The sequence below is a fragment of the Ailuropoda melanoleuca genome, chromosome 2, assembly GCF_002007445.2.
Source record: "Ailuropoda melanoleuca isolate Jingjing chromosome 2, ASM200744v2, whole genome shotgun sequence".
NCBI lineage: Eukaryota > Metazoa > Chordata > Mammalia > Carnivora > Ursidae > Ailuropoda > Ailuropoda melanoleuca.
The window spans coordinates 98990791-99008797 of NC_048219.1; the positions used below are offsets into that span (position 1 = coordinate 98990791).

Sequence of the window (18007 nt, forward strand, 5' to 3'; positions counted from 1 at the left end):
CTATGCTCATGTAAGTGCAATGACATGAGGTTGTTCAGTGCAACTCTGTTATAGTGCCAAGTGTCCATCAGTAGGGACTGGACCCCAAAAATGCAACTCTGATAGAACCAACCATACATAGCATACCTCCCACACCTAAAGAATGACGAGGCAGCTCTTCCTGGGCTCACATGGAATGCTAAGTGAAAAAGGCAGGTTATAATACAAGGCGCATACTATGCTTCCATTGTGGCATAAAAGGGGGAAAACATTATTCATTTTAATGCCACTTGCTTATTTCTGGAAGGATACACACAAAAAGTAGCATCAGTGATTGGCCCTGGGAGGACCATTGCAGGTGGACTACAACAGCACCAGTAAGACTTCCTATATAAGTATATATAACCCTTTACGCCTTTTGAAATTGTTAAGCATGTGGGTATGTGACTATTCACTAAATAAATAAGGATACATAAAAATCACAGGTAAGTGAAAAATAAGTGAGCTTGGTGTAGAGGGACAGATGTGGAAAGAACACCAAGACACATTGCCAAGTGAACACAGAAAGGAAGCTGCTGAACACTATTGGTAATACGATCCCATGTGGGTAAAAATTGAGTCACGACAATAAAATATTGGTTCATGTCAGTTGAGAAATGCCGAAAAACACATCATACCCATGGTCGGTAGTTATCTCTAGGTAGTAGGATTTAGGGGGAACTTCTCATTCCACTTAATCCATTTCTAAATGTTTAAACTTTTTTTATTTCTATTAAGTTTGTATCAAAGGGGGAAAAAAAAAACGAGCTTCCTGGGCTGCCCTCCCCTGGGGCAGTTACTTCTTTTTAACCACTTGCCTAGAAATATGAGTAGAGTTTAAACATGACCTCACCTTTGGTAGGGAATTCTACCTCTGGAAATTTATCCAAAGAACGTGACCAGTTACGGTCAAAGATTTACATCTGAAGGAAAACACACACGCGAATGTGGTCGTAATTGACAAAAGTAAATTACAAAACAATCTATGAGATGTGATCCTGTGAGTGTAGAAAATACTAGTAAACATAAATAGAAAAGGTCTAGAAGGGACCAAGGTGCTCAGGGGGTTTCCCACGAAGAGCATGGGGAATGTGGGCCTCAGGTCATGGTGGCTTTTACATTCTTCTTTTTAAATCTTTTTTCTTAACTAGTTTACAAAAATTACAAGTTTCTGTTTTTTTTTTTAAAAAAAAAAGGAAGTTAAGTACACTAATAATCTTAGAGCATTTATATATAAAGGTTTTTTGAAGAATTAGTTATGATCATGAAAGAAATAACCTTTACATCCAAAATTGAAGAAGTAACCACAAATGCATTTTGACAGAGCCTATAGCAAGTGCTTACCAAAAAGTATTAAGTAAAAATTACAGGATGCAAATTATAAACTATACAATCTTGAATCTGTAAAATGTTGGGGGGGGATAAATATTAACAGATAAATTTTTTCTTTTTTTTTTTATTTGACAGAAACAGCCAGTGAGAGAGAGAGCACAAGCAGAGGGAGTGGGAGAGGAAGAAGCAGGCTCCCAGAAGAGCAGAGAGCCTGATGTGGGGCTCGATCCCAGAACCCGGGGATCACGCCCTGAGCCGAAGGCAGACGCTTAATGACTGAGCCACACAGGTGCCCCTTAACAGATAAATATTAACAAAGATTAGAATTAAGTAGACAATCCAAGACAGCAAATCTGTTGTTTCAATATTTGGGCCACCATGATGCCTAAGTTGAGGTGAGAATGGGGACAGGACAATTTTGGGCAAGGGAGCCTCACTCCAGCTGTCCTGCCCAGCAGAAGCCCCTGAGCAGCCATGGGGGGCTAGTCTGCGAGAGCCTCCCAGCCACCAGCCTCGGGAAGCTCGTGTCTCTTCTCTGCCCAGCAACCGTCCGCACTTGATCAGGTCTACAGGTGGGAGGGCATGGTCACTGTCTTGGCTTCTGGAGGAATCTGGCTGGGAGACCTGCTTTGGAAAGGCCTCTCCAGAGCCTGGCAGGGCACAGCGGACTCCGCTTGGTCACCCCCCAGGCCCAGGGCAGCCACTGGCAGCCTGAAGGTAATGTCTGGTAGGTGCACTCTTGGCACCTCTTAGGACCTACCCCTGCTAACACCTGATCTCTCTCCTGGCCAGGGTGCAGGTGCTGGTAAGCACTGGGTCCTCCCCCACCCAAATGCCTGTCCGTAAAACCTAGCAGGATGGGGGCTCTGACTTAAACCAGCAGCACACGCTGAGTGAGAACCAGGATTTGGGTTGGCTGGAGCCTAAAGGGGCTGCTGCATGACCTAGTCCCCAAATGCAAGGTGCCCACTTGGGCTGCCTTACTAATAATAATCAAGATTTATTACTGTGTACCAGGGACATGCTAGCTGTGAACTCGTTTATCCTCACTATACCCCGAGGAGATGGGTCCACAGCTATTCTCACTTGACCTATGAGAAAACAGAGGCACAGAGCTGGGATGTGCCGTCTGTCTCCAGCACCTGGTCTCAACCCCCTGCACCACTGAACCTTTCAAATTAAGGGCTAATATGCCCATCCCTTCCCCATGGCCATGCCACAGCCGTCTGGACAGTCCCTTTCGGGAGCTAGGGTGCCAAACAGATGCCAAGCTGGGTCGTGTGAAACATGGAGGGCCTGGATTTGCCCATTAACAAGGGGGCAGGAGCCAGCCCGGGAAAGAACGAGCCCAGGGAAAACACTCACGGTCCTCCCTCATAGAGGTGGGGGCCACAGAAAGGAGAACAAGTGGACAGACCTCCTTTAGGAGCAGTCAGAGCAAGAGATGGAGCAGGCAGGCTGGGACTGACTGTGGGGCTGCATTCCCAACTGTCCAGGCTGCCACGGAGAGACCTCCCAGGCAAGGGGGGGGGTGGTCTCTGCAGAGGCAAAGGCTGTGCCCTGCCCTCCTCCCAGAGGTTATGGCAGAGGCCCGTGTGGACGGGAACCCAACCCTAGGGAGGAGAGGGGAGCTGTGACCCTGACTGTTCTACCTTTGGGAACTTGAACAACTCCAGTGAAATCGGAATAGCCTCCGTAGCATCTGTAAAATGCAAATGAAAATTCCTCGCGCACAGATCAGGCTGTGAGCCTGGCAGGACCCACGTGCCTGTCCCACACCTCGTGGTGGAGGTCGCTAAAGCAGCACATGGTCTCTAAGGCCCTTCCATCTTGAGACGGCGTAAAAGTGCTTAAAGACGAGCACTTCCTGTGGCCATGCTAAGGTCAAGGCTACTTCCTTACCCAAGTAAATCAGTGATGTGAGCACACGTGAGTCTCCAAACCCAAATGCAGCCCTCTCTAATCATCGGAATAGAGAAACTGTGACCCCAGGCACTGAATATCATGGCTAGAAATGATCTATCCCAGCCGCCTCACTTGACCGACAAGGAGTAAACTAGGAGAGGCGTGCCTGCCTACGGATGTCTCATGTTAACTTCAGGCAGAGCCAGGCTAGAGCCCTGGTTACCGCACCACATCTCCAAGACCTTCACCACCAAAACCACCTGCCTCCCACCTCAACATCCCTCAAAGCGGGCATACAAATGTCATACACAGAAATTATGTGTGGAGTCCAAATGAACTATACAACACATGTTTAGATTGCATAAAAATGCAACTCTGCTATACTACAATCGAATCATTTTATAACAATTGCTCTTACTTTCTCAAAGCGAGGTCACCAATCTGGAGACTGCTTGGTTGACATATTTCTTAAGAGAGGTGTCGAAGGACACTGAACAAATGCCAATTTCTCCCACTGAAAAATCTCCCAGAATGTATTTATCAATAAACATTTACTAAACACAAATAAACAGACAACTGCATGACAATATTAACGAGTGTTACAAGCAAGGGAAACTCCCGAGACAAGTGGGAGCCCAGGTCTGATACGGGAAAGACTCCATGAAGGAAGTGACCCTTCAGTTATTGGCTTCATGGATAGGAGAGGAGAGATACACCAAGGACCAACAACAAAGGCCTTTAAAATCCCTGGAGTCAATGGATGGAGAATGGACAATAATGGACAGATGGAAGATGGATTGAAAATGGATGGATGGATGGATGAATGAACAGATGGATGATGAAGGATGCATGAATGGATGGGTGATGGAGGGAAAATGGATGGATAGGTGATGGAGGGAGGATGGATGGGTGAGGGAGAGAGGGTAGATGGATGGATAATGGAAGGAGGATGGACAGATGATGGAGGAAGGAAGGAAGGAAGGAAGGAAGGAAGGAAGGAAGATGAACGGATGGATGGATGGATAAGCACTACTACCCTTAAAGCACTGAAAGTGTTCCTGAGGGTCATAGTGAAGAGTATTCTGAGAACCGGATTCATCTTCTCTTCCTTTTTCCACCAGCCACTTGGTGACCCTGTAAGGGGAGTTATCTTTAGGGAGTAGGTCACAAATAGGCAAAGCTCTTGCCTACAGACGGGCAAAGGTTACTCGAGTGAGAAAATGTATGTGCATATTTGCTGGGAATTCCCTCTTTTCCACTGTTGTGCCTGGCCTCCCTGGCAGAAAAAAAACTGGAGAAACTGAGTCAGCCCAAACCCAAGAGACAGAGAATCACTTTGCTGCCCAATGTCCCATCCCCCAAAAGAACCTGGGTTCCTGTGTGCTTATGTCTCATGACCTGGAGTTAACCCATGGGTAACCACAAGGGCCATCCTTAGGATCACAGAGCCACCCCCTCAAAGCATTCCCAGGCTCTCCTAAAGGGCCCCTCTGCAGACTGCCAGAGCCCCTCCCCACACCTCACCCTCCAAGTAACACTGACCCCCTGCAGGTTCCAGAAATGCCACGCTCTGTCCGTCATTTGCCCAAGTTGCTCTGCCTGGACTGTCCTTCTTTCCCCTGCCCCTCCATGGCAAAGTCCTGATCCTGGAGACCCGGTCTGGCCCTCTTCTGGAAGAAGCTATCCAGAACTGCTCAGGCACCACTGTTGGGCTAAACACATGAGCCACTGCCAAAAGGCCCCCACCCCAGATCTCCCATTATTCTCACCCAGGACTCCGCAGTCCCTGACTAGTAGCTGCCAGGAAGAGCCTGGTACAAAATTCCTCGTGAAGCGAGAAACCTATGAGCCTGGAGCCAGAAAAACACACATATCAATTTCTCTCTGACAACAGTTGAGGGCAATCCCTGCTCCGGGCAACATTCCTCCGTAGCTGTCTTTTGAGGTCACTCTGGCCAATTCATGACTTTCCTGAAGTAGCCTCCCCACTAGCATGGAGCCTCGTGGAAGAAGATGCACATTTGAGAACCCTGCTGGGATCGCAGAGGCCGGCGGCTCTTAACCAAGTTAGCAAGGTGTGCGCTTCCGGCAGTGAGCTTAATAAGTGCCAGGCACAGAACAGATGTTCCAGTAAGTGCTAGCTGATTGACTGATGGATTGCTCCAGGAATTCCTCCTGATGGCAGCAGCCACATTGTTTCCAATTCAAGGCACAGAGAAGAGGGTTGAAGATTTCCAGCCCCGCGTGAGAATGAGGTGTGAAAAGGCACTGCTGCCTGCTTTGCCAGCCCCGGTGAGAAGAGGACCAGAGTCCTGGCGTGTGGGTCAGGGAGGAAAGCCTAGTGGGTGACATTTCGCCCAGAGTTTCCCAATGGTAGCATTGGTAACATTTTGGGTTGGATAATTCTTTGTTGCAGGGGCTGGCAAAGCAATTACTTACTAGATGCCCGGTAACACACTTACTAAATGCCAGGAACACACACACACACCCAACCCCCAAGCTGTGACAACCAAAAATGTCTGCAGATATTGACAAATGACCCCCGGGGGACAAATCGCCCTAGTTGAGAAACGGTGCTGTTCCCAGGGCAGCACTCAGAAGCCAACGCCTCAGGAGAGCAAGTCTCACTCTGCTCAGGGCTCTGCTTCCCATGGCCAGTTAAACATGGGGATTATCCAGTATCTCCAAGACTCAGTTTACCCATCTACAAAATGAGATCATAGTCTGCAAGTGACTTGCATGCTTCCAGACGTGCAGAAGGCACTCAATAACTATTCTACCTTGATTTGTACATAGTTCTGAAAACCTCAAACCAGCATCTTCAATCTCTCCCCAAAAGCTAGGAAGATACCACTGGAAATCCACTAAGGCCTAATGACAGCTTCATAGCTGTCCAAATACCTTGGCCAAGCTGGACCACTTTTCAGAATCTATTCTAAAGTAATGATCAGAATTCCAAGTGAACATTTACATCAAAGACATCTATTCCAACATTATCTATAATAACAAAAACTAGTAACAATCAAGGGGCTCCTGGGTGGCTCAGTCAGTTAAGTGGTTAAGCGGCTGCTTTCGGCTCAAGTCATGATCTCAGGGTCCAAGGATCGAGCCCCGCATCAGGCTCCCTGATCAGTGGGGAGTCTGCTTCTCCCTCTCCCTCTCCTCCTGTGTTCTCTCTCTTTCTTTCTCTCAAATAAGTAAAATCTTTTAAAAAAATGTTTTAAATAAATACATAAACTAGAAACAATCTAAATATCCAACCATGTAAAAAGAGTAGAGTAAAAATATGATAGAGGCAGACAAAGGAATATTATGTTGCCCAAAAAACCCCCACATAAATAGAAATTACTCATTAATAGACATGGGAAAATGTCTATGATATAATGTTGAGTGAATCAAGAGTGACATGACTGTACACAGTGTAACTTCAATTTTGTAAGAAAATACAGAGCAAAATATTATTTCATATAAAACAATAGAGTGGCTGGAAGGATATTTAATGAAATTTCCCTCTTTATGATGTTCCCTAGTTCCCAAAGCTTTTTTTGTAAAAAAGCATATCTTAGTTTTAAGATCTTGTGGGCAAGATATTTTGTTGTTTTTTTTAATATTTTTACATCAGAAGAGAAGGCTTTGCTTGAATCCCCAAGTGCTCAATCAAAGCCCAGACCTTGAACACAGAGCCCCTCACCATGCCAAGAAAAGGATTTTAAACCTTAATAAAGGGAAACACAAAGAAACAGAAACAAAAGAGGGATCAACAGGGCCTAGGCCACTGGTAAAGAACCTGAGGTGCCCACAGGGTGACCCTGGGCTGGGCAGGGCTGTGGATGAGACCCAGGCCTGCCCCACACGCCCGCTTCGTCTGCCTGGCCGGGCCTGCGGCAGGGCAGCTGGAGGGGGGCCCGCAGCGCTCACTCCTCAGGCAGCCGGCTCCGCGAGGCTGGCTAGTAGATGCCCGTGACCGGGCACTGGGCTAGGAGCTTGGCTCTCACAGCTGAAATTGCCGAGAGCAAGAACAGGACTCACACCACTGGCGGATGGTGGTGGGGGAGGTGGTCCGTCAGGACCCTCCAGCTCGGCAAACCCAGGCTTCCAAGTCCGATTCCAAAGGCACCATCAGCCTTACGCTGCCTCTGGCTTTTCTGCCTGCCACCGACTACCCCGTCAAGGTGGGCCCCTCGAAGATGGCTGGGGATGGCAATGGAAGAAGCACCACGCTAGAGCGTGGGGGCTCAGCCCTTCCTGATAAGACAGCAGGGCGGAGTGCTGGGGGCCTGAGGGGGCCTGCAGGGCCTGGGACCGAGGGCGGGATCTGGGGGGTTCAGCACCCAGGTGTTGCACCGCAGAGTCCCGGAGGAGAGGTTAATGCCACCAGCCCACGTCCCACTTCCCACGGGGCTCCCAGGGCCAAGGGAGCTGTGGAGCTGGGTGCCCTCACTTGGCTTTACAGCCCACCCTCGGGAGTGCAGACCACACAGAGAAGCTAGGCAAACGTGGACAGGAAACAATATGCACCTTCAGACCCGCCAAATGCCTCCCAACGGCCTCCATCTGAGCCAACTGCACCATGGACGAGGACAAGCCCACACGTCCCAAGCTCGGATGCGTGAAAGGTTTCTTTTTTCAGGCTCTCTTGAAGTCCTGGCCCAGGTGCACTTGAAGTACCCACACAAAGCCAACAGTCTGCAGTGTAGCCCTCTCCAGATCACTAAGCCCCCGGAAGCCGGCCCACGCCATCAGAGCCAGGGGCATGTGAGGGCCCAAGTGTCCAAGGCCAGCAGGGCCTTAGCGACAGGAAAGATGTCCCCGGGACCCTGACCTTGAGCGAGGACCCTGCTGGGCTGGCACGTGGAGCCTCATTTAATACTAAAACACACCAGTGAGGCAGCTGTCAGGACGCGCACTCTGAGCGGAAAGGCAAGGGCCTGACAGAAACCGTGCCTGTCCTCATGTTCCGCTCGCCCCACACTCGTCAGACTCCTTCCAGGCTCTTCTGTGCCTTCTTCCTCTGAAGACCACTCAAGTCATAGTGAGACAGGATGTTGCTGAAAGACGCTGACGCCAGGGCCAGGGTGCGGGGACAGGGCGCTGGGACAGGGGGCAGGATGCCAGGCGGCAGGCTGACCTCCCGGGGCACGTGAGCAGGGCGGGGGCGGTGCGGACTTGCTGCACAGCCCATCCTCCCCTCCGGGCCGCTGCCACCAGCTCCTCTCTGCACGCCCACTCCTGCTGGGCTATCTCCTTCCCACCTTCCAGCAGAGACCATCGACACCCCCAGGGCGGGCCTTTCAGCCAAACCTCAGGGTGAGTGGAACTTTCAGAATGTCTGCTCAACCTGGGAAACACTGAACTGGGCCCCCCCAAGTGGGTCCAACTTCTGGCCGTCGGCCATGAGCACTGAGAGAACAGCTGTCATGACGCACAGGAGGGTTCTTACACACACACAAAAATGAATCAGGGGCACCTGGGTGGCTCAGTCGGTTCAGTGTCTGCCTTGGGCTCAGGTCATGACCCCAGAGTCCTGGGATCGATCCCCTCACCCAGCTCCCTGGTCAGCAAGGAGCCCGCTTCAACCTCTGCCCCTCACCCCTGCTTGTGCGCGTGCTCTCTCTCTCTCTATCTCAAATAAATAAAATCTTTAGAAAAAAAAGGAGACATCCTAGGGACACTCGGGCCAGAACTACACACGTAATAAGCTCACTAAGCTCTGGTTTCTCCTGGGGCCTAAAAGCCGCCTTTCACAGCAAAGCAGGTAACTGTCACTGTCCCTTGAAAGAGAGCCTCTGCCCTAGAGTCCACTGCTCTGTGATGTTCTGGAGCAGAACAGCTCAATTTTAGGCCCTCCTGCCCCAACCTCCAGTCCAGCACCAGCTAATCGGGCAGCTAAAAGTCGTAATGATCTGCTGAGGCCCATCCCGGGTTGTCCACCCAGCCTTATAGATAGATGCCAGTGCGATTCCTTTCTCACTGCAAAAGTCACAAAGGAACCGGGGGCATCAGAGAAAGAGAACGCTGATCCCCATCACCTTACCCTAAAAAGCCTTCATAAAATGCAGATCTCAGGACCCCACACGGCAAGAATTCTCTCATTCACTAGGTACTCCCTGGGGCCTGAAAACCTGCATATTTAACAAGCTCCCCACTTGAATCTGAATCTCATCCAGGAGTCCCAGGAACCCCACTTTAGGTGCCTGAGGCCTTATTCTCAGATTTGCCGCTGTAAAGCGTTTCCAGTTCTGACTTCATTTTCTTATGCTATTTCTTTTTTGTAGAAGTGCATCTTAGGAGAAGAAAAAAAGAATCTCGTTCTTAAAGGGATCTGATAGTTAAAGAGACTTACTGATATATATGAATTTCAGAATAATTATATATACATAGCACCCACCCCGCATTCGCACTGCGCAGGAAGAGTAACTTAACATACTATGCCCCGTGTGTGAGTAACAGACTGTAGTACACACCTTTTGCATAGATGGAGACATCTGAGTTGCATTCAAACCCGGAAATTCCTCGCTGTGCCACTGCGGAGCCTGATTTCTCCTTTCCCTATATAAACAAGGCAACGCATGCGCACACTCAGTCCGCGGACACCAGACACGTCCCCTCACCTTGATCTCTGCAGACAGCGAGGGCCGGCCCTAAATACGCTGTCACAGCTTGGACACATAATGTATCGCCACAGCACAAGCCACCCTTCTGAGGAAATGTCTGAGTGATGTGCCTTCAACCTGTCATCGGACCACAATGACCTCAATTTTTGGAGAAATCAAGTCAAAACTCTACCCTTATCTTCAGAGATCCGAGACATATTTATGTGTCATCCCTCCTTCAGCTTGTCTGTAGCCTTCAAGAAAGTCTGAAAAGGCTATCACAGGCCATGTGCTTCAGCTTGTCTGTAGCCTTCAAGAAAGTCTGAAAAGGCTATCACAGGCCATGTGCTCCCCCCACCACCGCCAGCCCCACCACCTGCCAATGTCCCCAAGTCTACCCGCCTTTATGCTCCCGCCATGACCACATCCCAGAGGTGCCCGAGCACTGCTGTGGGCTAGGAAGAGTGACTGGTGGGAAAGTGGGGCACCTCACTACATACTCCCCAAAAGCAGAGGCAGTGACGGAGACCCCACACACTTTCTCCAGATTCCAGTCCTCCCACCTTGCCTTGCTGGCTGATTTTGGGATGGGCAGCCAGAGATGGGGTGTCCTGGCTCGAAGGATTCTGAAACCAAAGAAGCTTGAGATCACCTTTGACAAAGCCCTCCTTCCACAGAGAGTCAAAGCAACTTGGCCAGGGTCAGCCACCTCTTGAGTGACCTGTCTCCCTCTCCCTCAGGGTAACCCCAAGGGTTCGGGCTAATTTTTCTTCATATGCACTCATCCATCTGGCACTCCTCCTCAACTCTTTCCAGAGGAAAGCAGCCCGAAACATGACGTACATAAGGGTTCCTAACAGTTAAGGGCGGGGGGGGGGGGCTTGGGGGGGGTCCTCTGTCCAACTTTCTATACCCCTGCCACCTTCTTGGGCAGGTATCAATGACTTGGTCTTAAGACGGTCTTAACTAGTATAGAATTGTCGAATTACTGTGTTATACACCTGAAACCAATATAACATCGTATCTCATATATACTTCAACAATAAACAGATTTTTTTAAAAAATGGTCTTAACTAGCAAATGACAAAGATGGTCTTAACTAGCAAATGACAAAAATGACAATGTGGCCATTGTTCAGGGGACATCAAAGGCCCTTCACCCTTCTCCACCTGGCTCACTCATACTCCTCTTTCAAGAGTAGTTCGAAAGGGAAGCCCCTCTTGGTTCCCAAAGCAGAGCTAGTTCCATCCCATGTATGTTACCTTGATGGTCATGTTGGAATTATTTAAATGCATTTGTGTCCTCCCCCAGATGAAACTTGGTAAGACTTTTAGCCCCTTCTTCTTAAGACACTGCTTGGTGAATTGTAGATTCTCAAAGAAAGAATCAACAAATTAAGAGCTATTTTCTGGAGATCAAGGTCTGCCTTACACTGCAAATACTTACATATTAATCTCCCCATCTCAGGTTTAAAAATATGGACTTTTTTTTTTTAACTCCCAACATAATGAATGAGTTTAAATATTAGAAGTTGAAATTATTTAGTAAATCATTTCACCTGCAAAGCTCCTATTTGCATAACATTAATTCATGATGGCAGCTAAGACAAATTCATCACATTCTGTATATTAGAAGCTGATTTATGTAGGAATTGAAAAAAATCATGAGCTCAAAATTATATTGACATGACGTACGTGCTCAATGGAGAAAGATTTTTCTCTTTCCTTCTTTTCCCTTTTTTTTTTTTTTTTTTAAATCATCCGAACAACTGAATTATGGTGAGGAGGAAAAGGATTTGAGCAGAGGAAGGAGGCGAAGGAAATGAATAATGCTATGCCTCACGTGTGTGGCAGGCCCTCGGTGAGCATAGACACACACTCTCCGGTTATTAATGTCAAGTATGCCAAAGATACGCTGGAAAATCATTACCATTCATCGCCACTAACCGCCATTAAATTTCAATCAATTCAACTTAGCACAAGTGTACTTGAGCGGCCCTTACAGTTCCTTATAAATGTGGCTCGAAAGTCGGCCTGACTTATTGCATTGTCCACTGCACAAAGGAGCATTGCTAAGCATCTGCTTGGACCCGGGGACCGATGCTCTTTTAACATCCTAAGCATTCAGAGATCTTTCTTTTTCCGAACTAAGAGGTCTCGCCTCCGTACAGGTCAAGACGAAAGGGGGAGGGGTGCGGACTCTTCCGGGAGACCAACGCTCTTCTCCAGCCTTTGGGGTGGGCCCAGGGCGTCCAGGCCCCCTCCCTGCGTGTAGTCAGTCTCCCAGCTGCCTTACAGAAAAGGTTTCTGAGGCCACCCGAAATTTGGGACCCTGGCCCCTCTGTCTCCCGGCTCTGGTGAAATGCTCTCAACCCACTCTGCACACAGAACTGACCTCGACCCCCTTTCCCCGGGAAGGGGAGGGCGAGCCAGCCCATAGGGAGCGCGAGGGAGGCTGGGCCTGGGCCGCAGCGTTGGGCAACCGCGAGCTTCGCAGGCGCGGGGCAGTGGGGCCCGCGTACTCTGGGGCGCTCGCCCAGCGACAAAGGCGGCGGCTCGGGCCCATTGGGATCCGGCCCGCTGGCTCTCTTCCCGACTCGCCACGAGCACGGTCCGGCCTGCCGCCGCTCGCCGGAGGCGGCCGGTGCTCCGGAGGGACAATGTGGCCATTGTTCGGGCGCCGCAAACCAGGCCGGCGGGCAGGTGGGAGGAAGGCGGCGCGGCCGGCGCGCGGGCGCTCGGGGCACCGAATGTCCCCCGGACGCGGGCACGGTCCCCGCGGCCTGGGCGCGCTGTCTCCCGGGCCAGCCCTCGGCGGGGCGCCCAGTGCAGGCGGCAAGGGGAGGCAGTGAGGTGGGGGACCCGGACGGGAGGGGGAAGCAGAGAGAAAGAAGGGACGGGAGACGGGAGGGAGAGACAAGGGGGGTGGGAGATGGAGAAAGGAGAGAGGGGGAGAAATAAAGCCGCAAAAGAGGAAATGGGGGAAGAGAGCTGTTAAAGCAGAAAGGGGGGTGGGGGAGGGAGAAAAAGCGGTGGGGAGAAAGAAAGGAGACAAAGAGGAGAGAGAGCACGCGAGAAAGAAGAATAGGGCAGGGAGAGACAGACAGACACATGTGCTGTAGAACTGTACCACGGGCTGCCCAAGAAGCCTCTGGAAAGAGCAAGAGTTCACCCTATTTCGTAGAGGGAAGCGGTTCCAAACCCAGCCGAGTCAGCAAAGTGTAATCACACCAGGGGCTTTGCTTAATTACAGGTTTGCGAGCTGGGCTGGAGGAAGAGAGATACTTAACTGTGTCCCCGGGAAGGCCTAGGCAGGCACTCAACTGGTTTGTAAGGTTGGGGAATACAAATATCCCATGAGCACCGGCCCCCTGCCCAAAGTCCCCTGAGCTAGAAATCCCGGAGGAGAAGGCTGGGGTCTGCAGCGTGGTAGGCTGACCAGGAACAGCCACCATCTCCAAGCTCTGAATGTTCCGTTGGGACAGGAGTCCCAGGCTCACCAGTGCTGGTCAGCGGTGAGGCCACAGGCCTGGGGAGGCCCCGCCTCAGCCTGAAGCAGGGCCACCCGCCCTCCTCCCCCGCCTCCCTCGCAGGAGGCCAGGGGCCCTCGGCCCAAGGGGGGAAATCAATCCCGTGCTAATGAATAAAAAGTCCCCTTTATTTCACTGCTGTTTTTGGTTCATTAAATTTTCCACAGATTTGCAGAGAAGAAAACATAATCAATAAACCTTGACAAAAGTGAACGTGTGAAAAAGGCCAGAGAATGGAAAAGAGAGATAAAAGTGATATCCGATCACAGATTTCAGCGGCAGATGACGAGCTGGGGGTTGCTCACGAATCTCAATGGACCATCACCCTTTTGCGGCTTTCCTTCCCTTTGCCGAAACTCTTCATTCAAGACAATAGTAAATGCACTAAAACTTTTTTCTTATGCTAATGCTGGAAACCGGGCACTCACAGTTAAAACACACTTCCCAGCAACCTGTTTTTTTTCTTAACAACACACAAGCACACACACAAAACCGCACTTATTCAATTTAAATTTTAAAAAAAATCTCAAAAACGGTTTAATATGTACTCTTTGGTCACATCTTAACTGAGTTATGTTCCCCCACTTGCATGTTTTTAAAGAAACCAGATCAGAAGACAAACAGGATTATGGAGGTTGCTTTTGTTCATGAAGGACTTGGGAGAAATAAGATATTAAACCCGAAGAAAGTACTCTGTTCTGGTTGGTGCATTTTTTCAGAGTTCTCAACATAGTTTTGGAGGTTAAGGATGCTTTCGTCACCCTCGAAATCTAAAGACAATGAACAATGAGGTGGGTTTTGAGCAAACACTCAAATTAATTTTAGAGAACATGAGTAATATTGAGTCTGGTGTCCTGTGTTTATTTGAAAACCACAAAGCTGCTGCCCTTTTCCAACGGACACTACCAAACACCAATGTCCCCTTCCCTTAGGGTCTTTTAAACAAGCCTGAGGAAACAATTACAGAGGCGCTCCCCACCGGAGGTCTTTAGACTCCAGGGAGCCTCGTTCACTGGAAATGGCTGCATATTCTGGTGGTCGGTACAAACACATAGAGCACCTCCGAATTTTCTGGAATCTGAGAATAGTTTCTCTTTGTCATTCTTCACGTGTTTCATTTGTCCGTGCCTCTGACACTTACTGAAAAGAAGAAAGGGGGGAACTGCTTCCCTGGGGTTCCCTTTCAAAGGGCCCTGGCCCAGCGGGGAACAGCTGCAGCTGTCTGCAGCGAGGCCCACCTGGCCTGGCCATCCCCCCCCTCCCCGTGCACCCAGGAATGGGCCTGGCACAGGTAGGACCCTCCCCCCACCCCAGCCCAAAGAAGCTGGACGGGTTTGCTCCACCTCCCTCAAACCGGCGTCACGAGGGAGCATCATTCAGATGAAAGTAAGCCCTGCTGAACACACACTTTCCCAAGAAAAGGCAAGCTGCCTCACCCCAAGGGTACACGAGGGTGCAGGACTCCGTTCTGAGCCGTAACAAGCCAGCGGGGTTGGTAGGGGTCACCCGGGCTTTCAGAGTGCACACGACAACCTCCTGGTCTCACTGAAAGGGAATTGTTGGCATCTATGGGGCAAAGTACCCCCCCCCTGCCCCGGAGTGGCCGAGGGAGGCCCAGATGGAAGAAGGGTGTTTATTAGACAAATATCCAATTTTGTCTGCCTGCCTGCTGAATCCCCGGTTTGCTAATCCGGCCCTACGGGCCGCACTGTGTACAGGGCACTTGTGGGAGTACACAAAGCATGAAGTATTTGTGTATTTTTCAGGCGGCAGTGCAAACAAGCCAGCCACAGTACACAGCCTCCAAGACCCCCACAGCCCCCCACAGCCCGGCGAGGAGCCGCTGACCAGCGGCTCTGTGGCCCCCTCTTCTGACCAGGCAACTCAAAGGATTTCCTCTGTCCGACGCTCCCCCAAAAAGTGGGCTGGAGCACCCTGAGAAAGTGCAGTGGCACTCCAGAAGGGCCTCATCTAATTCCATCACAACGTCAAGGTGGGCCAAGTCCAAAGTTCCCTCCAAGGCCACAGCCAGGCCAGGGTTAGTGCGAGCTGGGGGGCGGGGGGGGGATAGGGTTCTGCTGCAGGAGTCTGCAAATTCCCCTCAGAACAATTTCCACGGGGGAGAAAAACATCTCTATCGGTCCCACCCTGTTCCTCTCCAGCCTGGCCCTGGTACGGGGGGGGGGGGGGGGGGGGGGGCCCCCNGGTTCCCCTCTCAGCCTCATCCACTGACTTTGAAAACAGACTGCTCTGAGCACAGTCTCATGGATGCTAGACTGGGAGCTGGCCGATTCACCCGAGGGCTATCTCCTGGGCAGGTGGGCTTCTCGCGTCCATGGGGATCTTCCCGCATTAGTGTCAATCCCCCTAGAATCACTAATAACCTCCCGAAATCACCAGATTTCTCCAGGCCACAGGAAAGCACAAAACCATCCCAAAGATGACAAAATATTAATTTCACTTTGAAACTCTCAGACAAGGGACAACTTTTCCTTCTGTCTGGGTTTGAATGGAATTTAAATCGGGGACGGAACATCTCCACAGTTTCCTGTAACCTTCAGCCGTGGGAGGGAGAAGCAGCAAGTCTAGGAAAACGAAAGCAAGGAAGCTGAAGGATCTTAGAGGAGCAAGAAGTGCAGTTGGAGGCACCAGCGGGGAGGGAGGGCCTGGAAGGCACGCATCTGCAAGTCTACATTCTACATTCTAGACCTTCTGCTGCCCGGGGGCAGACCAGAAGCTGGGAAAAGCCTAAATAAAGAACAGCAAAATTAAAAGCAGCCAAGCATGGCCAGGGTCCCCACCCCTCCCCTGGGGGGAGACCAGCCCAGGTAGCCACACAATGAATTCCCTCCCGACTGAGCCGGGGCAGGGCCGCTCCCCGCGCAGGGCCGCTCCCCGCGCAGGGAGGCCTGCCCCCAGACACTGGGAATCCGAGGGAAGGAAACTCCCAGCCAAGGTAAGGAAATGGGCGGGGAGGGGGCTCGGAGGTGAGGTGGTCAGAACAAACAGATCTCATCAGGGGGACTTGCGACAAGTCCGCCTATTCCTCCGCTTTCCACCGCTGTATATTTTGGATTTCACAGTTTATTTACTTTACTTTTTGGCACTGAGCCCCCTGAGCATGCCAATACAATATTTGTTTAAACACTATTTTATGCCGCTTGCGAGGGAAACGTTTACTTTCAAATTCTCCAACATCCCCCAGAGCCTCGTCTGCAAACAGCATATGAGCGTTTTACAACTGCTCCCTTTATCTGAAGCTGTCGGGATTAAACCTTCACACGCCCGGCGAGGGCGGCGGGGCGGGGGCCCAGGACTCCGCCGCGGCCACCGGACTGCAAGGACCGCGCCAGGGGCCGTGCACCCAGCGGGATGCCGGGGCGGGAGGGCAGAGCAGCGCGTAAAACACCCCCCAGGGCCCGGCACCAGACTTGGGAAGGGTCTACTTTTCCAGCGGGGATCTACCCAGAGAGCCATATAAAAAATTATACAGAAGAGAGGGGAGTGGGGAGACAGAGGCACCCTAGAAACGGAGTTGGGGGGGGCTCGAGGCCCGCAAGCGCCTCCGCAGCCGGTCACCCGGGGTGAAGCGCGCCGGCCCCATCCCGAGCTCCTCGCGCTGTAAAAGTCGGGTTTCCTAGGAAATGACAGCAATTACTGCCGGGCTGAAAAGGCGCCGAGCTGGGTGGACTTCCAGCTCCCCAACGCGGCGGGCGCACTCACACTCATATACACACACACGCACACGCTCCCTTCCTCCACCCCTCCCTACCCCCCCCGCCCCCGAAAAAAAAAAAAAAAAAAAAAAAAAAAAAAAAAAAAAAAAAAAAAAAAAAAAAAAAAAAAAAAAAAAAAAAAAAAAAANGAGGAGAGTCTGACCGAGGGGGAGGGGGGCAACAGAGCCCGAAGACTGGGAGGAAGGAGCGAGGAAGAAAGAAAGGCAGGGCTCCGCGACGGGTAGCGCGGAGAAGTGCAGCTAGAAGTTCACAAGTGGCTGGCTGCAGCCCCGCCGCACACAGCACACTCCCCTAAGGCACACTCCCATTGCCCACCTCCGGGAGCTTCGCAGCATCCTAGCCTGCGGTGCTACCCACCACCTCCCGCAAAAACAGCCCGGGGCTCGGGCGCAGTGAAGACGGGGTGGGGGCCGGCTAGGCTGTGCACCCGGAGAGGCCAGGCTCTTCCCCCAGGTAGGAAGGGGGATGCAAAATCGCCCCCCGGCCACGAGTCCCTAGCCCCGAACCCCCCCTATCGTCCCCGCACGGTTTGGCCAGAGCCCGAAGCGGGGCCACCTCGCCAGCCCCCGGCCCCCCAAACCCGATCCCCCGATCCCCGTGCGGTGGCGCGGGTACCCGGCCGAGGGACCCTCCGAATCGGCGCAGCATCCCAGTCGGCCCGGGCTCGGCCGGGGTAGGGGGCACTTCGCAACGCAAAGCAAGCAAAAGAAGGCCAATGCAACTTTACCGAGGGAGACAAAAGTTTGCCTCTAGCACGCAGGTGGCCTCTGGGGCGCCAGGCGGTGGCTTCGGGCCCCCATCCCAACTTGGCTGGCGCGGCGACCCGCCGCGGGCTGCCGTGTACCGGGGCTCTGTCTGGCCGGGGCGGGGCGGGCCAGGCAGGGGAGGGGACC

The 18007-nt window shown here is 51.6% G+C and overlaps 1 protein-coding gene across 1 annotated transcript in view; it reads right to left on the reverse strand.

The window, feature by feature from the left end:
- GLI2 (GLI family zinc finger 2) overlaps positions 1 to 18001 on the reverse strand; it is a 265688-nt gene extending 247687 nt beyond the window's left edge. The window contains exon 1 of the mRNA XM_034641957.1: positions 17842 to 18001. The gene's annotated coding sequence lies outside the window, so the exon portion shown is untranslated. The remainder of the gene's footprint in view (positions 1 to 17841) is intronic.
- Positions 18002 to 18007: the final 6 nt, after the last annotated feature.